General features: G+C 36.3%; 1 pseudogene; it reads right to left on the bottom strand.

The window, feature by feature from the left end:
- Positions 1–248: 248 nt before the first annotated feature.
- Positions 249–19,938, bottom strand: LOC134271459 (uncharacterized; annotated as a pseudogene).
- Positions 19,939–20,541: the final 603 nt, after the last annotated feature.

Below are 20,541 nucleotides of genomic sequence, written 5' to 3'. Positions count from 1 at the left end.
ATCTATTCATGAGTAACCTGTCGCTGACAAAAAGCGAAATCAATCAATTAAAATGTGAAAAGAAAAACACTTCAATTAAAGGGCTATATCACTGGGAACATCTTTTCTATTGCAGCGTGTCAACTCAACTATTATCAATGTAGAAAAACATACATTATACCCCAAAATAACAATATACCCAGTGTATATAACTTGGATTGAATAACAACATTGGAGAAAACGAGCTGAGAATTATGCATAGTCAGAAATCAGGGTCCAGCCTTGTGACCAGCAATGTCAGCTGTAAACAAAACATATCGTTTATGCAGTCTTTCTAATGTGTTGAAAATGATGGATATATGTTTGTGTATTGCTTTTTAAATTTATTTTCAATACGATTTCTAACGAATACTTATGATTCAATCTATTTGACAAGGGAGTTATGTTTTCTCATTTATATTCAGCGCAACATTTTGCAAATTCTTGGACACAATTCATAATTGAAACGAGGTCTTGTCTCCAATGGAAAGGTACCGCCTTCCTCGTATAAGATCCTTATAGATTGTTGGTTTAGCTGTTCATTTCCCACTTAAGTACCATCACCGGTAATGACGTACATGTATGTATCTAGTGGGGACTGTAAGTGCCTGCTTCTCCATGATAGTAAAATGTTAACATCCTCTATGAGTGGATAAGGAAATATAGAAATCTAGAAATGTGTAAGGAGTGGTCACTATGTTTCCAAAGAAGTTTTGACTATTTAAAGGAACTTTTTTCATAAGGAAATAATTCTGTTTTTACATTTAATTATCAAAATACCGGTACAATTTACTGTCTGACATACTGTCTTAAATTGTATTTGTTTTTTTTAATGAACGTTACAAATCAGCAACACATCTCACATATATCTGTCATGAATCATTACAATCATTTAATTGATGTCTTCATAATATTTTGTCTAAATGCATGCATTAAAAGAATGTAACTTATTGCATTCACCTGTCAGACAGTCGATCTTTCTTTTAATGTATCTGTATACATACAACCCGCTATCCATTGATCCATCCAAAGAAGGTGGGTTTTTTCATCATAACATATACCCCTTGGTTTGTATATGCCATGATCTTCTGTCAGTATTAATGACAGGAATGTACCGTCCTTGTCAATCATATGCACTGAAATCTTATCACAAACCAGAATATGTGAGAACGCATCTGTGCAGATTCCAGATGGTGAAAGTAGAGATCCTGGCTGATGTCCTGTGTAAGAGAAGCGGTGTACTCCTCCACGATCTGTCACCACTACCACAGGACGCCAACGGTCAGAAACAATGACATCTCCATTGTGGTTCTCTGTGATGTATGTAGCATCACTATACAGTTTTTGCCCTGCACTGTCGTGTTGTATTGTTTGAATGTGCTCCCCTGTATTATTGTAACGGTTTATTTTGCTTTTCATACCCTCTATAAATGAGTCATAATTCCACATCCCGACCAGTAGATCCCCATTGGATGCTGAGCAGTAGATACTTTGTGGTTTCCATGGTCCTGATGTTTTTATTAGTTTATTAGTTTGCTACAGAGTTTATTTATGTTGAAATAGTTGTCAATATAAATAATATCACCTGTATTGTTCAATGTATGTACTCCATGGTGTACTTCTAAATCTGTCCGATTATGTAGTACTTCACTTGCTGTGTTTATCATAATGAGGTTATTACAACTAAAAGAACTGACCCAGATTAAGTCTGATGTCACACAAGAAATATATGCGTTACGGAAGGAAGAAAAGTCTCTATGATGGGTTTGGTTAACACGGGTGTTGACATCAGCTCTAGAATGCATTCATTCCTTATTTCTCTCTTTTTTGTCTCTATGATGTGGATTTCCATCAATAACTTTATAACATCCAATATGTTGATTTTCTCTTTGCAGTAGAGCATAGCGTGTTTTGAAAGATTAAGAGTGTCTCTTATATTGGAAACGCATGTTTTCTTTAGGAATAAGAGAAACTTTACTCGTCTTTTTGCTGATTGTTCATATGTGTGTTCAAATTTTTCTTTGGTGGAAAGGTGTGTCTTCATATTTCTCTTCTGTCTGGGTAATCTATGAGTCAATATATTTAACAGATCACATATCACAGTATCAATGAGATTTTTTAATCTTTGAGCTTTTTTTGAAATTTCTGATTGCCGGTTGGAAATTTCTGTGTTACAATTTATTGTATCATTTTTTATTCTTGTATATATAACAGAGGTGTTAAAGAGAGTCGTACTTCTGATTTTATGAATGATTTCTCGGTGTTTTTGTCGGTTTACTTTATATAGACTTCCAATATCTACAATTTGGTGCTTTCTTCTGTGTTCTGTGCAATTTAAACAAAGTGGTTGTTTACATGAATAACAGAACAATTCACGTGTTTTGTTGGGATGTCTTTCACAGGTGTCTTTCTTCTGAATACATTCATATTTCTCCCGGTAAATCACGACTTCATGGTATATGGTATCTAGATCAATAACATGTTTCTCTCTACACTGTAGACACAGGTCATATTTACACGTGTTGCAGTAGAATTCTGTGTCCCTCTGACATTGAGAACACTGTCGAACTTTATATGTAATAGCTGTGCTTCTTTCAGAGTGGCGGGTTCTGTAGAACACTACTTTGTGATATTTAGTCGCTGAGTATGCAACAGGCTTCTCTTTACACTGTAGACATAGGTCATGCTTACAAGTGATACAGTAAAATTCAGTATCCTCATTACATTGATAACACTGCCGCACCTTCAATATAGTTCTATCCTCTATTTTGTCCATGATGGGATCCACTAACTAGGAAAAGAAATGTTTAAATTAATTATATTTCTTAGCAAGCAACAGTAAAGTTTATAATCTATAGATATTATAAAAATATAGAGTTAAATTAAAACCATATACATTTTCATAAAATAGATAAGTAATATTTATTACGTGATATATGAATTAAACACCCAATTTTATGTTAACGCCCCCAAAATTTACCTGGTTCAAGATCAATAATTTACCGCCTGTCAGTCATTGAAAAAACAATAGCTTCTGATTTGATTGACAGGGCAGCTACCCGTGCTTCCTGATAGTTTCTGTCCTTTGAAAACGATTGCCTGGTCACGCGTCAAACACTTTCATGTAGCCGCCTTGTATACACGGGGGTTAAAAAAAAGAATCTTGGTAAAATTATATTTTACAAACAGTTGAGAGTAGATAATTAAAACATGACTTCTTAAAATATTTGCTTTTAATCTCAACGGCTATATTGTATTTTAGGCGATATGTCGTCCAAGATATCTGTTGTAGAATTTAGACCAGTCCGTGCACCGAAACGCTATTTACCGATTAAAATTGGAATATGATAAATAAGAAAAGATATTTAGCACAAACGGCACGGATAAAAAATTCATTTATCCCATATTTTATCTGCGTATATATGAATACAATCTATACAATGTTCCGTTCTAAAGTTCTGAAATGTCAGAAACAGCTGTAGGAGTTTCGAGATTGTAACTTTTAGTTCGAATTTCCTAACATCTGCAGTCAATACCCAATTTTCGAAATTAAAAAGTGAATATATACAGCCAAAGATCACATCTTAAAAGAAATCTTGCAAACAATTAAAAAATTTTAAACACACAAACACCCGGAAATGGTGAATATTTTCGACACTATTGTTGATCAGAACGTAGGAAATCATCCTATCGCGGTACGGTACATTGTACATGTTCACACGACGGATAGGCCTACCTATGAATGGAATATTTTATATATTTTTTTTAATTTTGATATTTACACAAGTTTAATTAAAAAAAGATATATTTACTTTGTACTTTTACTCTGTGTTCTTTTCTTTAATTTGTCATTTTTTTTAAAATATGAAAACGATATTTCTTTATAATTTTTTTCCTCATTAGATATCGCTGAAAGTATTTATAAATAAATTTAATATTGAAATATTTCAATCATTTCAAGTAGTTTCACTCAAATTTAGACACGAAACATGGAATGTTGACCCTGATCACCAGACACAGACTTCCTGTGTAATGCTACGTATACACAAATTTTTGACATCTTGGGTATTGGGGGTCTCCAGGTAAATAACACAACTGTTACTTGGACCACTCCCCCTCCTCAGGTAACCGTACGGTAAAAAAATTGGGTCTTTAAGATATTTACTTATGCTAGTAATTCACAACAATATGAAGAATAAATTAGAGCGTCAAGTGATCATCATTTCTTAAAATTCAGCTTTGATTCAAACTTTCACAATAACAGATTTAAATTTACAACAAGTTGCTTAAAGTTATATAAGGTAGGCTGCAGAATGTTTGAATTTTGAACACCATAGGAAGATTAAAATTTTCTTATACTTTAGAAAGTTATAATTCTTATCAATTACAACCAATTTAGGTCCAGAGATATTTGTTTGTATCTCTGTCCTATAATATCTACAAGAAAGGCAATCAAGAGAAATGTCACAGCTACCATTACATCGGAAGAAATCAACAGAAACATCAGGTATGATTCACTTTCTATCACTATCGACTGAGCTACCGTGACTGTAAATAATATATGTAAGTGAGAGATAAGTACTAGTTTACAAACTTCCAATGTAAACAACCAGCTTTGAACAAACTTTCCATTCAGAAATTTCATTTAGTAATATATTCTATTTCAACGTCTTATTTTAAAATAAATCAGATATGTGCAATATTTTTTTAAAATATAAAAATAAGCACAGATTAGGTATTTCCTTTATTGACGTGGGGCATGGATGCATCATCGTACGTATGACGTTTGTATTTGGCACTTTTTTTTTAGCCCATCTTTATACTTGTATCTCTCGCATACATATTTTATTTATTGCATTATTTTTCCATTTGGAGGGATTTCCTCCCTTTAAAATTATTTTAAAGTATCCTATTGACTATACGTTAAAAACCCTTAACAAAGGATGTGACATACACTCCACATGAGAAGGATAAAGCAAATAAGTCGATTTAACAAGTTATAATCCGTGTAGAAATTTGCCTTGATTGGCTATATCTTTTTAACTTAAAATCATACTTACCTAAAATTAAAAGCATCTTTTGAATTCTACTTTACAATGTTTCATAAACTGGCACTCTCAGAAAATCGTTTTCTTTGTAGGATAAGACAACATTTGAATTTATTATCATGCAAAATATTAAGACCACTTAAGAAATTTTACCGGAATATCTATGTATACTCTACCCTACCAATCCATAAATTACACAATGCCAGCAAAGAGCATAACAGTACAAGCCCTACTTTCTTTTTGAAATAAAAAGAAAAATTAAATTTTCAATTTCAATAATTCCCCGTTCCAAATATATTTGCTAACCGCCCATCATTGTTCATTTCGTTTGATCAGGATCAGATTTATTTAACTGAAAAGTTTCATCCTTTGCGAAGCTTATCCGAACTTTTTAATAGTTTCCTGTTTCCATGAAATCGATATTCATCCACATGTAAAAAAAATGAAAGAAAGTTAACCTCGTTCTCACAAGCATTAATTAAAAAAGCGACGAAAAAAGATACAAAAATCCCGCAGTTTCTTATAGTGTGAGTTTATGTACCGTTACTCAAACCACTAGATTTTTCAGTGAACTTATAATTCTCAAAGAATAAGATTAAAAATCTAATTTGTCGAAAACAAAAATAATTGTTAAGGACATAAATGGGCTATGTATTTGAACATCTGACAACGAGGAAATTTTATGTAAAAAGGTGCTTATAAAGTACAGTTCACCTAAATGTCGTATTATGCATATTTTCTTCCTTCACTTACTTTCTATCGTGAAATAAAGGTTGTTGAAAAGGGCGGATCCAAGACATGTCCAACAAGAATAGTATTCAAGCACAAAAGTCCAGTATACAATACAAATTGGAGCAGAGCAAACATGTTCCCCTAAAACATCAGGGGTGGGATCAAGTGCCAAGGAGGAATGAGCTCCATGCCATGATGGGGAAATAGCGGGAAAAAACCGTCGACAGTCCAGTGTGTATATAATTTATGGCCTCACAAATTGTATGTAAAACATAAGAAAACAGAGAAATAGAGAAAAGTTTCTCTTTATATATTTTTATCGACTGAAAAGCAGAGGGACATATACACGTGATCTATCACGTTGCCAAACACAGGATTATCTTGGTATCTATCCACCACGCCTTCTAACTTTGATTGATTGATTGATTGTATGTTGTTTAACGTCTCTCTCGAGAACTTTTCACTCATATGGAGACGCCACCATTTGCCGGTGGAGGGCTACAAATTTTAACCTATGCTCGGCACTCAGGGCCTTTGAGCAGTGAGGGATATTTTTCGTGCCAGCACCTACTGCGACACGGGGCCTCGGTTTGTACGGTCTCATTCGAAGGACCGGTCTCCACGTCGAACAGTGGAATTCGAACCCGCGACGTAAGGATTGACTCCTTACTTCGCGACTCTAGAGCAGACGCTCTAACCACTGCGCAACGCGGGCGACTCTAACTTTTAAACTTCGAGATGTATAAGATTATATATCATATATTTAGTAGAAAATAATTGGAGATATGGAGATATCAAACAGTGTGTAAGCTCAAAGTCCAGTAAAAAATTCAAAATAGGATCAGCGAAAATGCAGAACACCAAAACCTCAGTATGTAAATGATAGCCCAACAAGTAGTATAAAAGATGTCTGAGTCAGCATTTGATTCAATGATAAATTCATTGTATTTGCTGACAATGTCATTGTATCGACCGTAGAACTTTTGAAATGATGATTTTAAACGAAATTACTCAAATTCTTTATCCCCTAACTTGTTTTTTAATAATTTACCTCGTTTTAGAAAAAGCACATACGCAGAGCATGTTCTTGCTTTTCGAATCATATGAGAGATATAAATCCCGTATGCAGGTGATGAAGGTATATTGCTGCACAAGTCAAGGACGATTGCACAGTTGAAATCATTACGTTTATGATAAAGCTTGGTTGTTAGATTACCATCAATATCTTTTTCAAGTAAAGTATCTTAATATAAAAAGTATGTTTTAGACTTGTTACTTTTATCTTAAGTTCACCGGGATATACATGTATTATATCGACATGAGAATGGAAGTAACCATTGTTAATTGACAATACCTCGTCGATATATCTAAATGTTGATTAGACCAAATCCCCACTGTGTGATGCGAAGGATATGGAGATAACGAACAGTATTCAATCTCAAAGTCCTTAAAACACTACAAAATAGGAGCAGAGCAAACACGGACCTCTGAAGCATCAGAGGTGGGATCAGGTGCCATGGAGAAGTGAGCATCCCCTGCCGACCGGTCACACCCGCCGTGTGCTCCTTGTCATGATCAGGAAATAACGGATAAAATTCGTTGTAAAGTGACGTCAGTGTCGTTACAATACTACATATCAACACAATTTATATCACGCAGGTATGCCAGCAGCATGCAAAAAAAAAAAAAAAAAAAAAAAAAAAAATAAAACGGATATCAAACCTGAGGAAAGGTTTGAATAATGTTTAAAAATGATTATATTGTTTTTTTATTCAATATATTTATAATCTATACCTTACTACATGTATAAATAATGACTTAATTCATCTTAAAAAAAGTTAAAATTGGCTACATTGATATTTGAAAATTAGATCACACACACGCTCAAAATATTCGTAAATAAACTATGATAACAGGTATTTTCATTATATGATAGAAAGAATACGTAATACTGAAATTCATGTCATTTTCATTACAGCTCTTGGGATTTCCACTTTCGTGCTAACATGACAACATATGAATTCCATTATACAACATTCTCTATACATTCCTCCTGTGTCACCAGAAAAAAAAAGTCTTTGCTAATATATCAAGGTTAATGACATTGTAATTCCGACGATAACATTAGATCTGCTTTTCCTTGATAACTCATATTATCGATCGATAGATCCACTTTATTTTTTAAACTGTGTTTGATTTTTTTAGCATTTATCCTGGTGTATTTCATTTGCTTTCATTAACATTCTATTTCTCCGTTATTCTGTGTACAGTATTACACATGTGTATCGTATTATATTTTTCTCCAGCAAGCTGTAAGCAGTATGTTGTTGAACATATAATTTACAAGTTTTTATATTGTTTCTGGTATATGACCATGTATATATTCATAAGAACAGATGTTTGTACTTTTCAAGATTAAATGGATGCATTAGATAAGTGATAGAATATCTTTATGCTTCTTATATAAGTCAAATCAGGAAAGTAAGAAAAGTTGAAAAAAATGAAAATTCAATGAAGCATAATCTTATCAATTGATATCTATGGTGACATATTTATGACATCCATATAATTTTTTGTCAACATTGCATATCATGTCAAGTCAAAATAACTATCTCGTCAAATCATGATAACTTTCTCTGGTTTATCGACAAACACCGACTTTATATCTTGTCAAGATAAGCTATCACGTTTTGTTGCAATAAGTTATTATTTATATAAAAGACAAAATAATAACCTTTATGTGACTTGTATTATTCATATCCAGTATTTGTAATTTTATTGATTTTATCATGCTCTGAAGTTTTACTCATACCCAGTTCTTTGCAACCCGGCTAGGTATAGTGTACCTAACTTTACCCAAACCACAGTTAGGAATTTTTGGGCCAATCAGCGTGGCTCCTCACCTCGTGTATCATTTTGTAATTTTCTACTGAAAGGAGAAGCCACACAGAAAATTTAACGAAAATTTGCTGGGGGTCAGATTGCATAATACTGTCTCATTGAAGATAACACTTTGTCAATTTTTCTAGTCCTTTCTGACCCCCAATATTTGTACTGTTTCATATTCGTCATTTTGTAAATAAATGACATTTTTTCAATTCAACACTGTGTTACTGGTTCTGCCTGTCTGGTCAAAAAACGAGCTTAGTCGACTTGGCAACTTATTTCTGCAACCAATGGAACATAAATAGCTTTCTTGACATGACGAAATAACTTTTAATCGCGATACAAGATAAATTATCTAGTTTTGACGCAAAAATATACGATAGCTATCTTACCTGTACAAGATAAAAGTCGGTGTTTGACGACAAACCAGAAAGTTATCATCACTTGACGAGATAGTTATCTTGACTTGACGTGATATCTTATCTTGACAAAAAATTATGTGGATGGCATAAATATGCCACCATAGATATCTAAACCAGAATAGATAAGATTCAAAAAAATTTAAGCACAGAAATTCTTGTATATACAGAGAGAAAAGCCATACAATGTAGTAGTGTTAAGCCGACAATTGTGATTCCGTATACTTAAGGAGGAACAGGACCTTTAGTTGAAAAAATTCCTGTCAATGAATATTTTTCGTATTTTTTATATTACTAATTTAATATGTACTTAACATTTTAAGACGGTCCTGTCATGGGATTTCTTGACTTATTTCAAAGATATCGCCCCACAAATACCGCCCTGTTTAGAGTTTGTATGGAGTTTAGATACTTCATGTTTACGGGCCCATAACGGAGTCCATAATGCAATTTTTTATGCACAAACGGTAAATATGATAGATAACACTATGCACTCAAATATTTCAGAATATTCATAGTGTTTAAATTATCTGAAAGCAATTGGTTTAATTTTATATAATATTTGGGTGGGATAATTTCTGCATTTTTCAAGGTACCTTCAACGACAAAAACCTCATTTGGAAAAAATTCTGTCAATAAATATTTCTAAATTTACGATTGAATGTCAGTCCTTCATCGTATTTATTTACTGCATAAATATCACAGGGTGAAGCTTACCTCAATATCGCAATATCGTTGAATTGGACGTAAGCATGATAAAAACGGCTTCGAGTTTGTATTTTCATAGTGCGGGAAATCAATTGTGACGTCACACGAAAACATAAACATTCAAAATTATCTAAATAGAGGGAAGCTCTGCTAGTAAACACGAAAAACTATTAATTTAAAAAAATCTTCTTCAGAAATTTATCATGATACATCGAATGTAACCTGTTTATTATGAAATAAAACTGATCATGACGGGTGTGTGTGTACTTGATCTCGCTGCACTGAGAATTCAAACACTACGTCTATGACGTCACTTACGTCAGAATGCAGGGTAAAGAGAAACAAATATGTGGATTGGGCAACTTCACAATATCTAAATGATAGCAAGATCTTTTAAAACTTTATTAATAATAATTTCTAAAATTAAATGTTTAAAAAACAATTTTAGAATTAAGAATAAAATTACACAAGATTTGTTGATTTTAACAACGTTTAACATGTATATCATCACCGATTATGACGTAATATATCTTTTTAGTCATGTGACATGTTCCCTGTCTCCTAATCGAGACTTGCACTACGTTCAAAGACTTTGTTACTGTCAGTCCTATATTGTGCAAACACAGATAAATAGAAAAATTCGATAACTAATGTGAAAGTAAGAAATTTGGACAACATTAAATATGAGCTAGTACTCAAATTAATTAAAATGTATGAAAAGTTCAATTTTTTTTATAGGAAGTTAAAATTATGTTACCTGTGTAACCTATGCTGACCTAACTGTTGAATAAAGTCATTTAAATTACTCATGTAGATTATATCAAGGTATGCATTTCTCAAAGGTACTCACGGCAAAACACAACATATATCGCTCACCAAGTTGCTTTGAAAAGTTTTGAAATAAATTTGGTTTTATAAAAAGCGTAAGAATGAAGAGAGATAAATGTCGTTTAATACATCATTACACATTAAATTAAAAAAAATCACACATTGAAAAACAATAGAATTAAGAGCCATAATGCATAATGTAGTTATAAATTGATAATGGAAATTACATCTACATACATTTAATTACCCATGAGAGCCTCAAACTCTAAAACATACGTGGACATGTGTTAAAAAACTGATTTAAACTGAAGTATTACTAAGCATAATATCAATGATTTGCATTGTTTTAAACTCAGTGTTACATATTCAGCTCTTCCGGTTTCAAATAATATTGATAGCATAGGAAAGAGTGTAATTATGGTGTTCTTAAATTAATTGACACTCAATAAAACAGTTCGCCATTTTTACCTTTAAATACCCTATGAACTAAAAATTGATAAAATATAGTTTATTGTATCATTTTAAATACTCTCTCTTTTAGTTTTGAATTTATTTTAATCATTGAGGCTACAAGCAACTTAAAAGCTTCATCCGATTTAATTGTATTATCTAGATAATAAAAGGTTCGTTAACGAGATTTAAACAGCTGAGTAAGTTTTAAGTTTTTACTATATAGGATATAATACATATGATAAAAACAATTTATTTGGTATGTTGACGTATGTGTTTCTAGAAAAAAATGATTTCACACAATGTCTTTCCTCTCAATGTGTCTGTAAACATTAACTCTACTGTCAAATGACCCAACCCAGAGAAGGTCAGATTTTTTATCATAACATAGACTCCAAGGTTCATGTATATTTTGTTGTTCTGTAAGTATCATTGACAGAAAGTGACCATCCTGTTCAATTATCTGTACCGTGTAGGTGTAACAATCACATACTAGGATGTGTGACAGTGCGTCCGTGCAGATTCCTGGTGGGTCTAGACCTGATTCAGATGGAGGTCCAGTGTACGAGAAACGATATTTTCCTCCAGCTTCGGTCACAACTACAACATTGTTGAAATCAGACACAATAACATCCCAATTGTTGTTCTCTGTGATGTATTTAGGGTAACTATAAAGTTCCTGATCTTTGTTGTTTTGTTGTATCGTCTGTATACATTGACCTGTGCTAGTATAACGGGTTACGATAATTGTCTTTGTATCGGTATTCCACATTACAGCCAGTAGATCTCTAGATCACTAGAGGAGGAAGAATAGATACAGCGTGGTCTCCATGGATTTCTTGTCTTCATCAGTATAGCTTTTGATTCGTTATTTTCACATAATTTGCTAATGTTATAATCTTTGTCTATATAAATAAAATTACCTCCGATGTCGACTGTGTATACTCCCCATCCGCTACATCTATCTGTCAGTTGAAGTAACACATCTCCTATTGTGGTTATTAATAGTAGATTGTTATACAAATAATCACTAATCCAGACCTGGTCTGATGTCCCACGGGAAATGTGCCTGACACCAGAAATACCTATCAATGAGACAGATCTTCGTTACACGGGGGAAGACATCAGCTTCAACAGGCATTCATTTGTCACTTTTCTTTTTCTTTTTGTCTCTAAAACATGGACTTCGCAAAGCAACCTTATTTTATCCCCCATATGTGTTTCACCAGTAAGGGTAAGCAGGATGTCTTGTTTAGAAAATGGAGTGACTTTTATAATGGGGACTTTATTTTTCTTTAGTAATAAGAGGAATTCTACCGGTCTATATTGAGAGTGTTCAAGTCCGTGTTTATAGAATTCAATGCTGGCAAGATGTTTCTTCATATTTTTTATTTGTTGTTTATGTCTATAAACAAATAACCGTTTATGTCTGGTTTTATAATCACATATCACAGTGTCAATAAGGTCCTTTATTATCCTTCAGAATTATACAGTCAATCTGATTGGTTCAGAGCAGGTCACGTGCAGGGAGACAACTCGTGATGTCTCCCTCACGCGCAGGGTGACAACTGTTATCTCCCTTCAGATGACAATGAAATAGCGTAAGCAAGCATGCAAGGATACAACTGTGTTGTCGCCCTTTGAATGAAACAACAGTGATTTAAGAGAGATAACTCTTATTTATAAGTACAATTAAAATAAATATGCGGGATCAGTAAACAATAAATTCTAACGATGACGTCAAAGTTGTCTGTTGACATATTTTGAAAGTATGGAATCAAAGCAGAGTATAGAAGAAAACAAAAGGTTTGATTACCATTTTCTACTCTACGTAATTGATAATTGTATATTCTTCAGGATAATAAAACTATTATGGACTGTTTAGAAGGGAGACATCACCAATTATCAGGTCTGAGTAAGTGCCCTCGGGTGACAACCCTACTCAGACCTGATAATTGGTGATGTCTCCCTTCTAAACAGTCCATAATTGTATATTATTCTGTTGGCTTTTGTAAACATTTTTGATTGTGTTTTGGATATTTCTTTGTGACATATATTTAGACATATTCTTCTTCTTGCCAGAAGAAAAAAGCTGTTAAAGAGAATTTCACTTCTGATGTGATGAATGATTTCTCTGTGTTGTTGACGCTTCGTGATGCAATCCCATTTTATATCCAGTATTTCGTGGTTTTCGTGAATTGAGTGAAACGGAAGTTGATTTTCATTGTTTAGTTTCGTATAAACGTTAGACCTACGTTTCTGTTTAAAGTCTTAAACACTAAAAAATATGAATTTTACGATCATACAAGTAGTATGAATATGCCACTATACTGAGACTGCACTGAGATAATACAAGCTGTATTATAGTTACTTTGAGACCTCTCTGGTGACGGAGTTGATAAACGTTAGTTCGTTTCGTCTCCTATATGCCGTTATAAGACCTGAATAAGGCAGACGGTTGCGGGGAATAGACGGCTAAGTGTTTAACAGTGAACCAAAGCGTAAGACCTGAATAAGGCAGCCATTTGGTCATATATTTAGAGAGGTGGCATACCTTAAATAAAGGTGGGGGAAGTGCCAGGATACAGTACTTGTGGAGTGGCAGGACAAGAAGAAATTTGTGTACGGGAGATACCCGTTGACCACAGCTAGTGGTTGTCCAATCAAGAAGAAACCCATTGTATTTGTATATATTGTAATTTTATTTGGTCAACAAAAACCTGAGTTAACAGGTTAACGAACCTAAGTGTAACGCCTCGGTGATACGAGACATATCACCAAACACACAAGCTCGGCCGCGTTGCACGTTACATTATTTGGTGGCAAGCGTCGGGATTTTCTTGACCATGGATTCGTCTAAGAAAGTGTCAGAAACTATAGAGCAGATGGAGAAGCTCTTAGAAAGGATGAGAACGCCAACCAGCAACGATGGTCAGACAAATGCGGCAAGCCAAGAGTCTGGATATGCAACACACAGAGCTGACAATCAATTGGCCGGTATGTCAGGAGATGTGTCATTTGACGAGTACGGCGCACGGCCTAAAGTTAGATTTCCAGACGAAGGCAAACCAAGCTTTACACCACATGCTGGGGTTGACGACGTTGTGACGGGCCATCTATTTGACACGCCAAAACCACGGAGACAGTCAATGGGGACAGACAATGCCAAGACAGGCCATATAATTAAGCCAGCCACGTATGACGGAACCAGTTCCTGGCTTGACTACAAATCACATTTTGAGGCCTGTGCTGTTGTAAACGGGTGGACAGAGGAAAAGAAAGGTCTTTATTTAGCTGTATCACTGCGTGGCCAAGCACAGTCAGTGTTAGGTGACTTACCAAGTGATACTGATCAGCATTATAAGACACTGGTCAGATCCCTTGAGGAGAGGTTCTCCCCTCCTAACCAAATAGATCTGTATCGTGTTCAGCTAAAAGAACGAAGACAACGAGCGTCTGAGTCCATACCAGAGTTAGGTCAGGCCATAAGACGACTAACCAATTTGGTCTACGCATCAGCACCTGGTGATGGGCGAGAAACTCTGGCCAAAGATGCATTCATAGATGCCTTTGTTGACTCAGAGATGAAAATCCGCATAAAACAATCTCGTCCTCAAAATCTGAATGAAGCCATCCGGCTAGCCGTTGAACTCGAGGCTTATAATCGAGCAGAGAGCAGAAACCTAGAAGCAAAAGGCCATTTACACGTATCGGCATCAGGACACTCATCTGCTGAGGTTAGCCAAAATAGTCTTGAGACATGGATGAAGTACATGGAGGCTAACATGAGTACCTTAACAAACGAGATTCGAAAGCTGAAGCTGAATCGGTCAGTCAATAAAACCTATGACAAACAGTTGCAAGCAAGAGGCAAACCATTGCGTTGTTATGAATGTAACAAGGAAGGACACATTAAACGCAACTGCCCAAAGCTGAAGAAACGACCCTGTGAAAGTGAACACAAGGATTCAAAAGACAAAAAGGGATTAGGCAGGCCAGTACGAAGTAAACAGACGTCAGCCTGTCCTAGTGGATCAATTGGTATTGGATCTTCCCTAGAGGAAGCAGGCATGTACATAAACATCGCTGTGCAAGGTACCCAAGCTAAATTCCTGGTTGACACAGGGGCAACACTGACATTGTTGTCCTCATCAATGTACGAGAAAATTGCAGAGAACATCAGGCCAGCTGCAGAAGGTTTGCCAGAGTATCTTAGCTGCCAATGGAAGTGAGCTGTCTGTCAAGGGTAAGGCGGACATAACACTTAATATTGAGGGTATGGTAACACATACGACTGCAGTCATTGCGGATATTCAGGCAGATGGAATACTGGGGCTTGACTTTCTACTGTCAAATGCATGTACGGTTGACATGAGTCAAAAGGTGCTGCACATAAGAGATAAGATAATGCCAATGTTTGTAGAGGGCTACATAGGCTGCAACAGAATAACCGCAACAAAGATAATCAGCATTCCTCCTAGAAGTGAGATCATCACGCTGGGAAAGTCTTGAAGGACTGCAAACATGTTCCAAGGAACACGTGTTTGGTAGAACCATTTGTATCTGATATGCCAAGAGAAGGCTACATAACAGCAAGAACACTGGTCTTACCACAAGAGACAGTACCAGTTCGTTTGCTCAATGTTGGCGAGGAATCCAAAGCCATTTACCCAGGTACGGTTATTGGACAACTGAGTGGAGTCAGAGTGGTTGAGTCACAAGAGGAGAATACGTCAAGCAAACCTAAGAAGTTGGGACCTGATTTGGTTGATATGCTGAAGAAGACTTCAAGCCACTTGACGCGAAAGCAGAAAAGAGAAGCTCATAAATTTTTGTATGAATATACCAATCTTTTTGCAAAATCTGATAAAGATTTGGGGCGCACAGGAATTGTCAAACACAGGATTGATACTGGGGACAGCCATCCTATCAAAATACCACCAAGAAGAGTACCAGCTCATCTTACGGAGGAGGTTGACAAATAGCTGAATGATATGCTGGAGAAAGGCGTGATCGAGCCATCAAACAGCCCATGGTCAGCGCCTATTGTGCTAGCGAAAAAGAAGGACGGTACATTCCGCTTTTGCATTGATTACCGCAAGTTAAATAGCTGTACAATCAAGGACGCATACCCCCTTCTCAGAATAGATGAGTCACTGGATCAGTTGAGTGGTAGTTCATGGTTCTCTACTCTAGATCTCTGCTCAGGATATTGGCAGGTAGAGATGGAGCCAGACGACAAACAAAAGACAGCCTTTGCCACACGTCGTGGACTTTTCCAGTTTAAGGTCATGCCATTCGGCTTATGTTGTGCTCCTGCAACATTTGAGCGCCTAATGGAAAGTGTCTTGGCAGGCCTTCACTGGGATATCTGTCTTGTTTACCTGGATGACGTGATAGTGACGGGCAAAACCTTTGAGGAAATGTTGGCAAACCTTAGAAAGGTATTTGACTGCAAAATGCAGGCCTTAAACTCAAAGCCAAGAAATGCTGCTTGTTTGCCAAGAAGGTGACTTACCTTGGACATGTAGTGTCAGAGGAAGGTGTAGCGACTGACCCAGACAAAACAGCTGCAGTAAAACAGTGGCCAGTACCTACTAATGCCACTGAGGTACGCTCATTTCTTGGGCTATGCAGCTATTACAGGAGGTTCATCAAAGATTTCTCAAACATTGCAAAATGCTTACACACGCTAACAGAGAAAGGTCGCGCCTTTGCTTGGTCTAAAGAATGCCAAGAGGCATTTGACACTCTTAGACATAAGCTGACCAATACTCCGATCTTAAGGCATCCCGACTTCTCTCATCCATTCATTTTAGATACTGATGCCAGCAATGTGTCTGTAGGGGCAGTCTTATCACAAAAGATTGATGGTCAAGAGAGAGTTGTTGCTTATGCAAGTCGGACGTTGACAAAGTGTGAGCGCAGGTATTGTTACACGAAAGGAATTGCTTGCGGTTGTCCACTTTGTCAAACACTTTAGGCATTATCTCTATGGTAAAAAGTTCATAGTCCGCACAGACCATAGCTCCTTAAAGTGGCTTTTCAAGTTTAAGAATCCTGAAGGACAGTTGGCACGGTGGTTGGAAATCCTCAGTACATACGATTTCGAGATTCAACACCGACCAGGTACACAACACAGCAATGCAGATGCATTGAGTCGTGTGCCATGTCGCCAGTGGGGCTTTGATCCAAACTGGGAGAAAAGTTTGCAGTGTAACAAACCAGACAAAGTGAGAGCCATATCCCAAGCCAGTGAATCAAAGGATCATGATAACGATCCATTGCTGTCTATGAAAGACATGCAAGACAAAGACAAAGATATATCCCTTGTCAAACATTGGGTCATAGAAAAGACAAGACCTGAGTATAGTATGGTTAGTGGTCAAGGCAATGTGCTAAGATCTTTGTGGTCACAATGGAACAATCTCTGCATAGAAAATGACATTCTATTCAGAAAATTTGAAGAGGAAGATGGAAAGACCATACGCTTGCAGGCTATTGTACCAAGTAGCCAACGACGGACAATATTTGAGTACTGTCATGATGTGAAGACAGCTGCACATCTTGGTGTGAGCAAGACATTAGCTCGAATAAGGCAAAAGTTCTATTGGCCTGGTTTGCAAGCAGACACCAGCATGTACATAGCTGGTTGTGAGAAATGTTGTAAGAGGAAAGGTCCTCAAATGAAGAGAAGAGCACCCATGGAATTGGTTGAGAGTGGTTTACCCATGGACAGGATTGCCACGGACATCCTTGGAGAACTACCAATGACAGAGGATGGCGATAAATACATATTGGTGGTATCAGACTATTTCACGAAATGGACCGAGTCCTTCCCTATGCCGAACATGGAAGCCAAGACAGTGGCACAACTTATTGTTGAAGAAGTGATAGCCCGGTTCGACGTGCCATCAGTTATTCACTCTGACCAAGGTCGACAGTATGAGAGTGCGCTTTTTAAGGAGATGTGTCAAGTTCTCCAAATCAAGAAAACACGGACCAGCCCCTACCATCCACAAAGTGATGGAATGGTAGAGCGTTTTAACAAGACGCTAGTGACAATGTTAAGCGCATACGTGAACGACCATCATTCAGATTGGGACAAACACCTACCATTTGTAATGATGGCTTACAGGGCTTCCGTTCACGAGACAACTGGCTACACTCCCAATTACCTGATGCTGGGAAGAGAAGTCTCAACACCGCTTGACATCATGTTCGAGATGCCCAGATCAGTGCAGCACATTCCCAGAGACAAGTGGGCCTGGGAATTAAAAGAAACCATGGAAAGTGCACACAAACATGTCAGAAAGAACATAAAAACAGCCATGGTTAGACAAAAGAAGTATCACGACCAAAAATTGTCATGGCAGAAATTTGAGCCAGACTGCCAAGTCTATGTATTCTTTCCCATTCGGAAGGCGGGTCGCTCGCCAAAATTTACCAGTTACTGGCGGGGTCCTTATAAGGTGCTATCAAAGATGACAGATCTCACCTACAAAGTTGACTGTGGACGTGGTGGAAAACCACAAGTGATACATGTCGACAGGATGCGTCGTAAGTACCCTCACATTTTGCAAGGCGATATACCTGATATTGAGAGGACGGTACCAGAGGACGAGTCTGAACCTCTAGGTGATGAAGCAGAAGAAGAACAAGAGTCAAATAACCAATTTGATGGAGACGACATCCCTGTTAGACGTAGGAGAAAACCACAGTAGGTGGAAGACTACGTCTTGTACTAGAGAGATGACAAACACTTGCCAGGCATTGTACAGTTTTGTAAATATTGTAAATAGTCAGTCATATGCGGGACGCATATAATCTTGAGGGGAGGGTAGTGAAACGGAAGTTGATTTTCATTGTTTAGTTTCGTATAAACGTTAGACCTACGTTTCTTTTTTAAAGTCTTAAACACTAAAAAATATGAATTTTACGATCATACAAGTAGTATGAATATGCCACTATGCTGAGACTGCATTGAGATAATACAAGCTGTATTATAGTTACTTTGAGACCTCTCTGGTGACGGAGTTGATAAAAGTTAGTTCGTTTCGTCTCCTATATGCCGTCATAAGATCTGAATAAGGCAGACGGTTGCGGGGAATAGACGGCTAAGTGTTTAACAGTGAACCAAAGCGTAAGACCTGAATAAGGCAGCCACTTGGTCATATATTTAGAGAGGTGGCATACCACAAATAAAGGTGGGGGAAGTGCCAGGATACAGTACTTGTGGAGTGGCAGGACAAGAAGAAATTTGTGTACGGGAGATACCCGTTGACCACAGCTAGTGGTTGTCCAATCAAGAAGAAACCCATTGTATTTGTATATATTGTAATTTTATTTGGTCAACAAAAACCTGAGTTAACAGGTTAACGAACCTAAGTGTAACGCCTCGGTGATACAAGACATATCACCAAACACACAAGCTCGGCCGCGTTGCACGTTACATGAGCTTTGATAACAGATAGGAAGTTCACATGAGCGACAGTATTTTTGATATGTTCTGTCTTGATGTGTCGCACAGATTTCTTGTTTTAGCATGTATTCATATTTCTCCCGGTAAATCACAACGTCATGGTTTTTGGTATCTAGATTAATAACATGTTCCTCTTTACACAATAGACACAGGCCATATTTACATGTGTTGCAGTAGAATTCTGTGCCCCCTGACATTGAGAACACTGTCGTACTTTATATGTGATGGCTGCGTTTCTTTCACAGTAGCTGGTTCTATAGATCACCACTTTGTGATATCTAGTCGCTGAGTATGTAACATGTTCTTCCTTACACTGTAGACAAAGGTCGTGTTTACAAGTGATACAGTAAAACTCAGTATCTCTATGTCATTTAGAACACTACCGTATTTTACACTGTGTGTTAATTCCGAGTGTTTTCCTGTTGTTGAGGGTATTTAGCATCTACTAAAATTAATCAATAAAAATAATCAATAACATTTCACATTACTGATATAATTCAAATTAGGAAGTATTACCACGAACAAAAGTTAAGACGTTTTGAGTCTTGATTTTATCTTGAAAAATCTTACCCTAATATACTGCATAATGAGTCGCAACCGATGTACGTCAACACCATATCCAGTCAGGAAATGTTAACACTGCTACAAAAAAGGAAATAAGTAATGGAAATAGAAGACGTTGATTTAATTTTGACAAGTTTCTTGCAATCTTGATTTAAAAAGTTTGAATTTAAAAGTGCTTTTACATAGCAACTCCAAAATTAGCAGTTTTACCAGATGAACGATACCAATATATTTTTTTCCAATTTAAAATGAATTTAATATACCCCCCCCTCTCTCTCAGCTTTTAATACGAAAACTGTTATATTTAATTGATATTGTAAATAGGATAATTTCCTTCAATAAATAAGTAATATTTGATGAAATATACATACATATGAAACATTTATATAGATCCAAGTGAAGGACT

Source organism: Saccostrea cucullata, unplaced genomic scaffold (genome assembly GCF_032062105.1).
Source record: "Saccostrea cucullata isolate Sc308-1 unplaced genomic scaffold, CSIRO_AGI_Scuc_v1 ctg1375, whole genome shotgun sequence".
NCBI lineage: Eukaryota > Metazoa > Mollusca > Bivalvia > Ostreida > Ostreidae > Saccostrea > Saccostrea cuccullata.
This window is presented reverse-complemented; position numbering and strand designations above follow the sequence as displayed.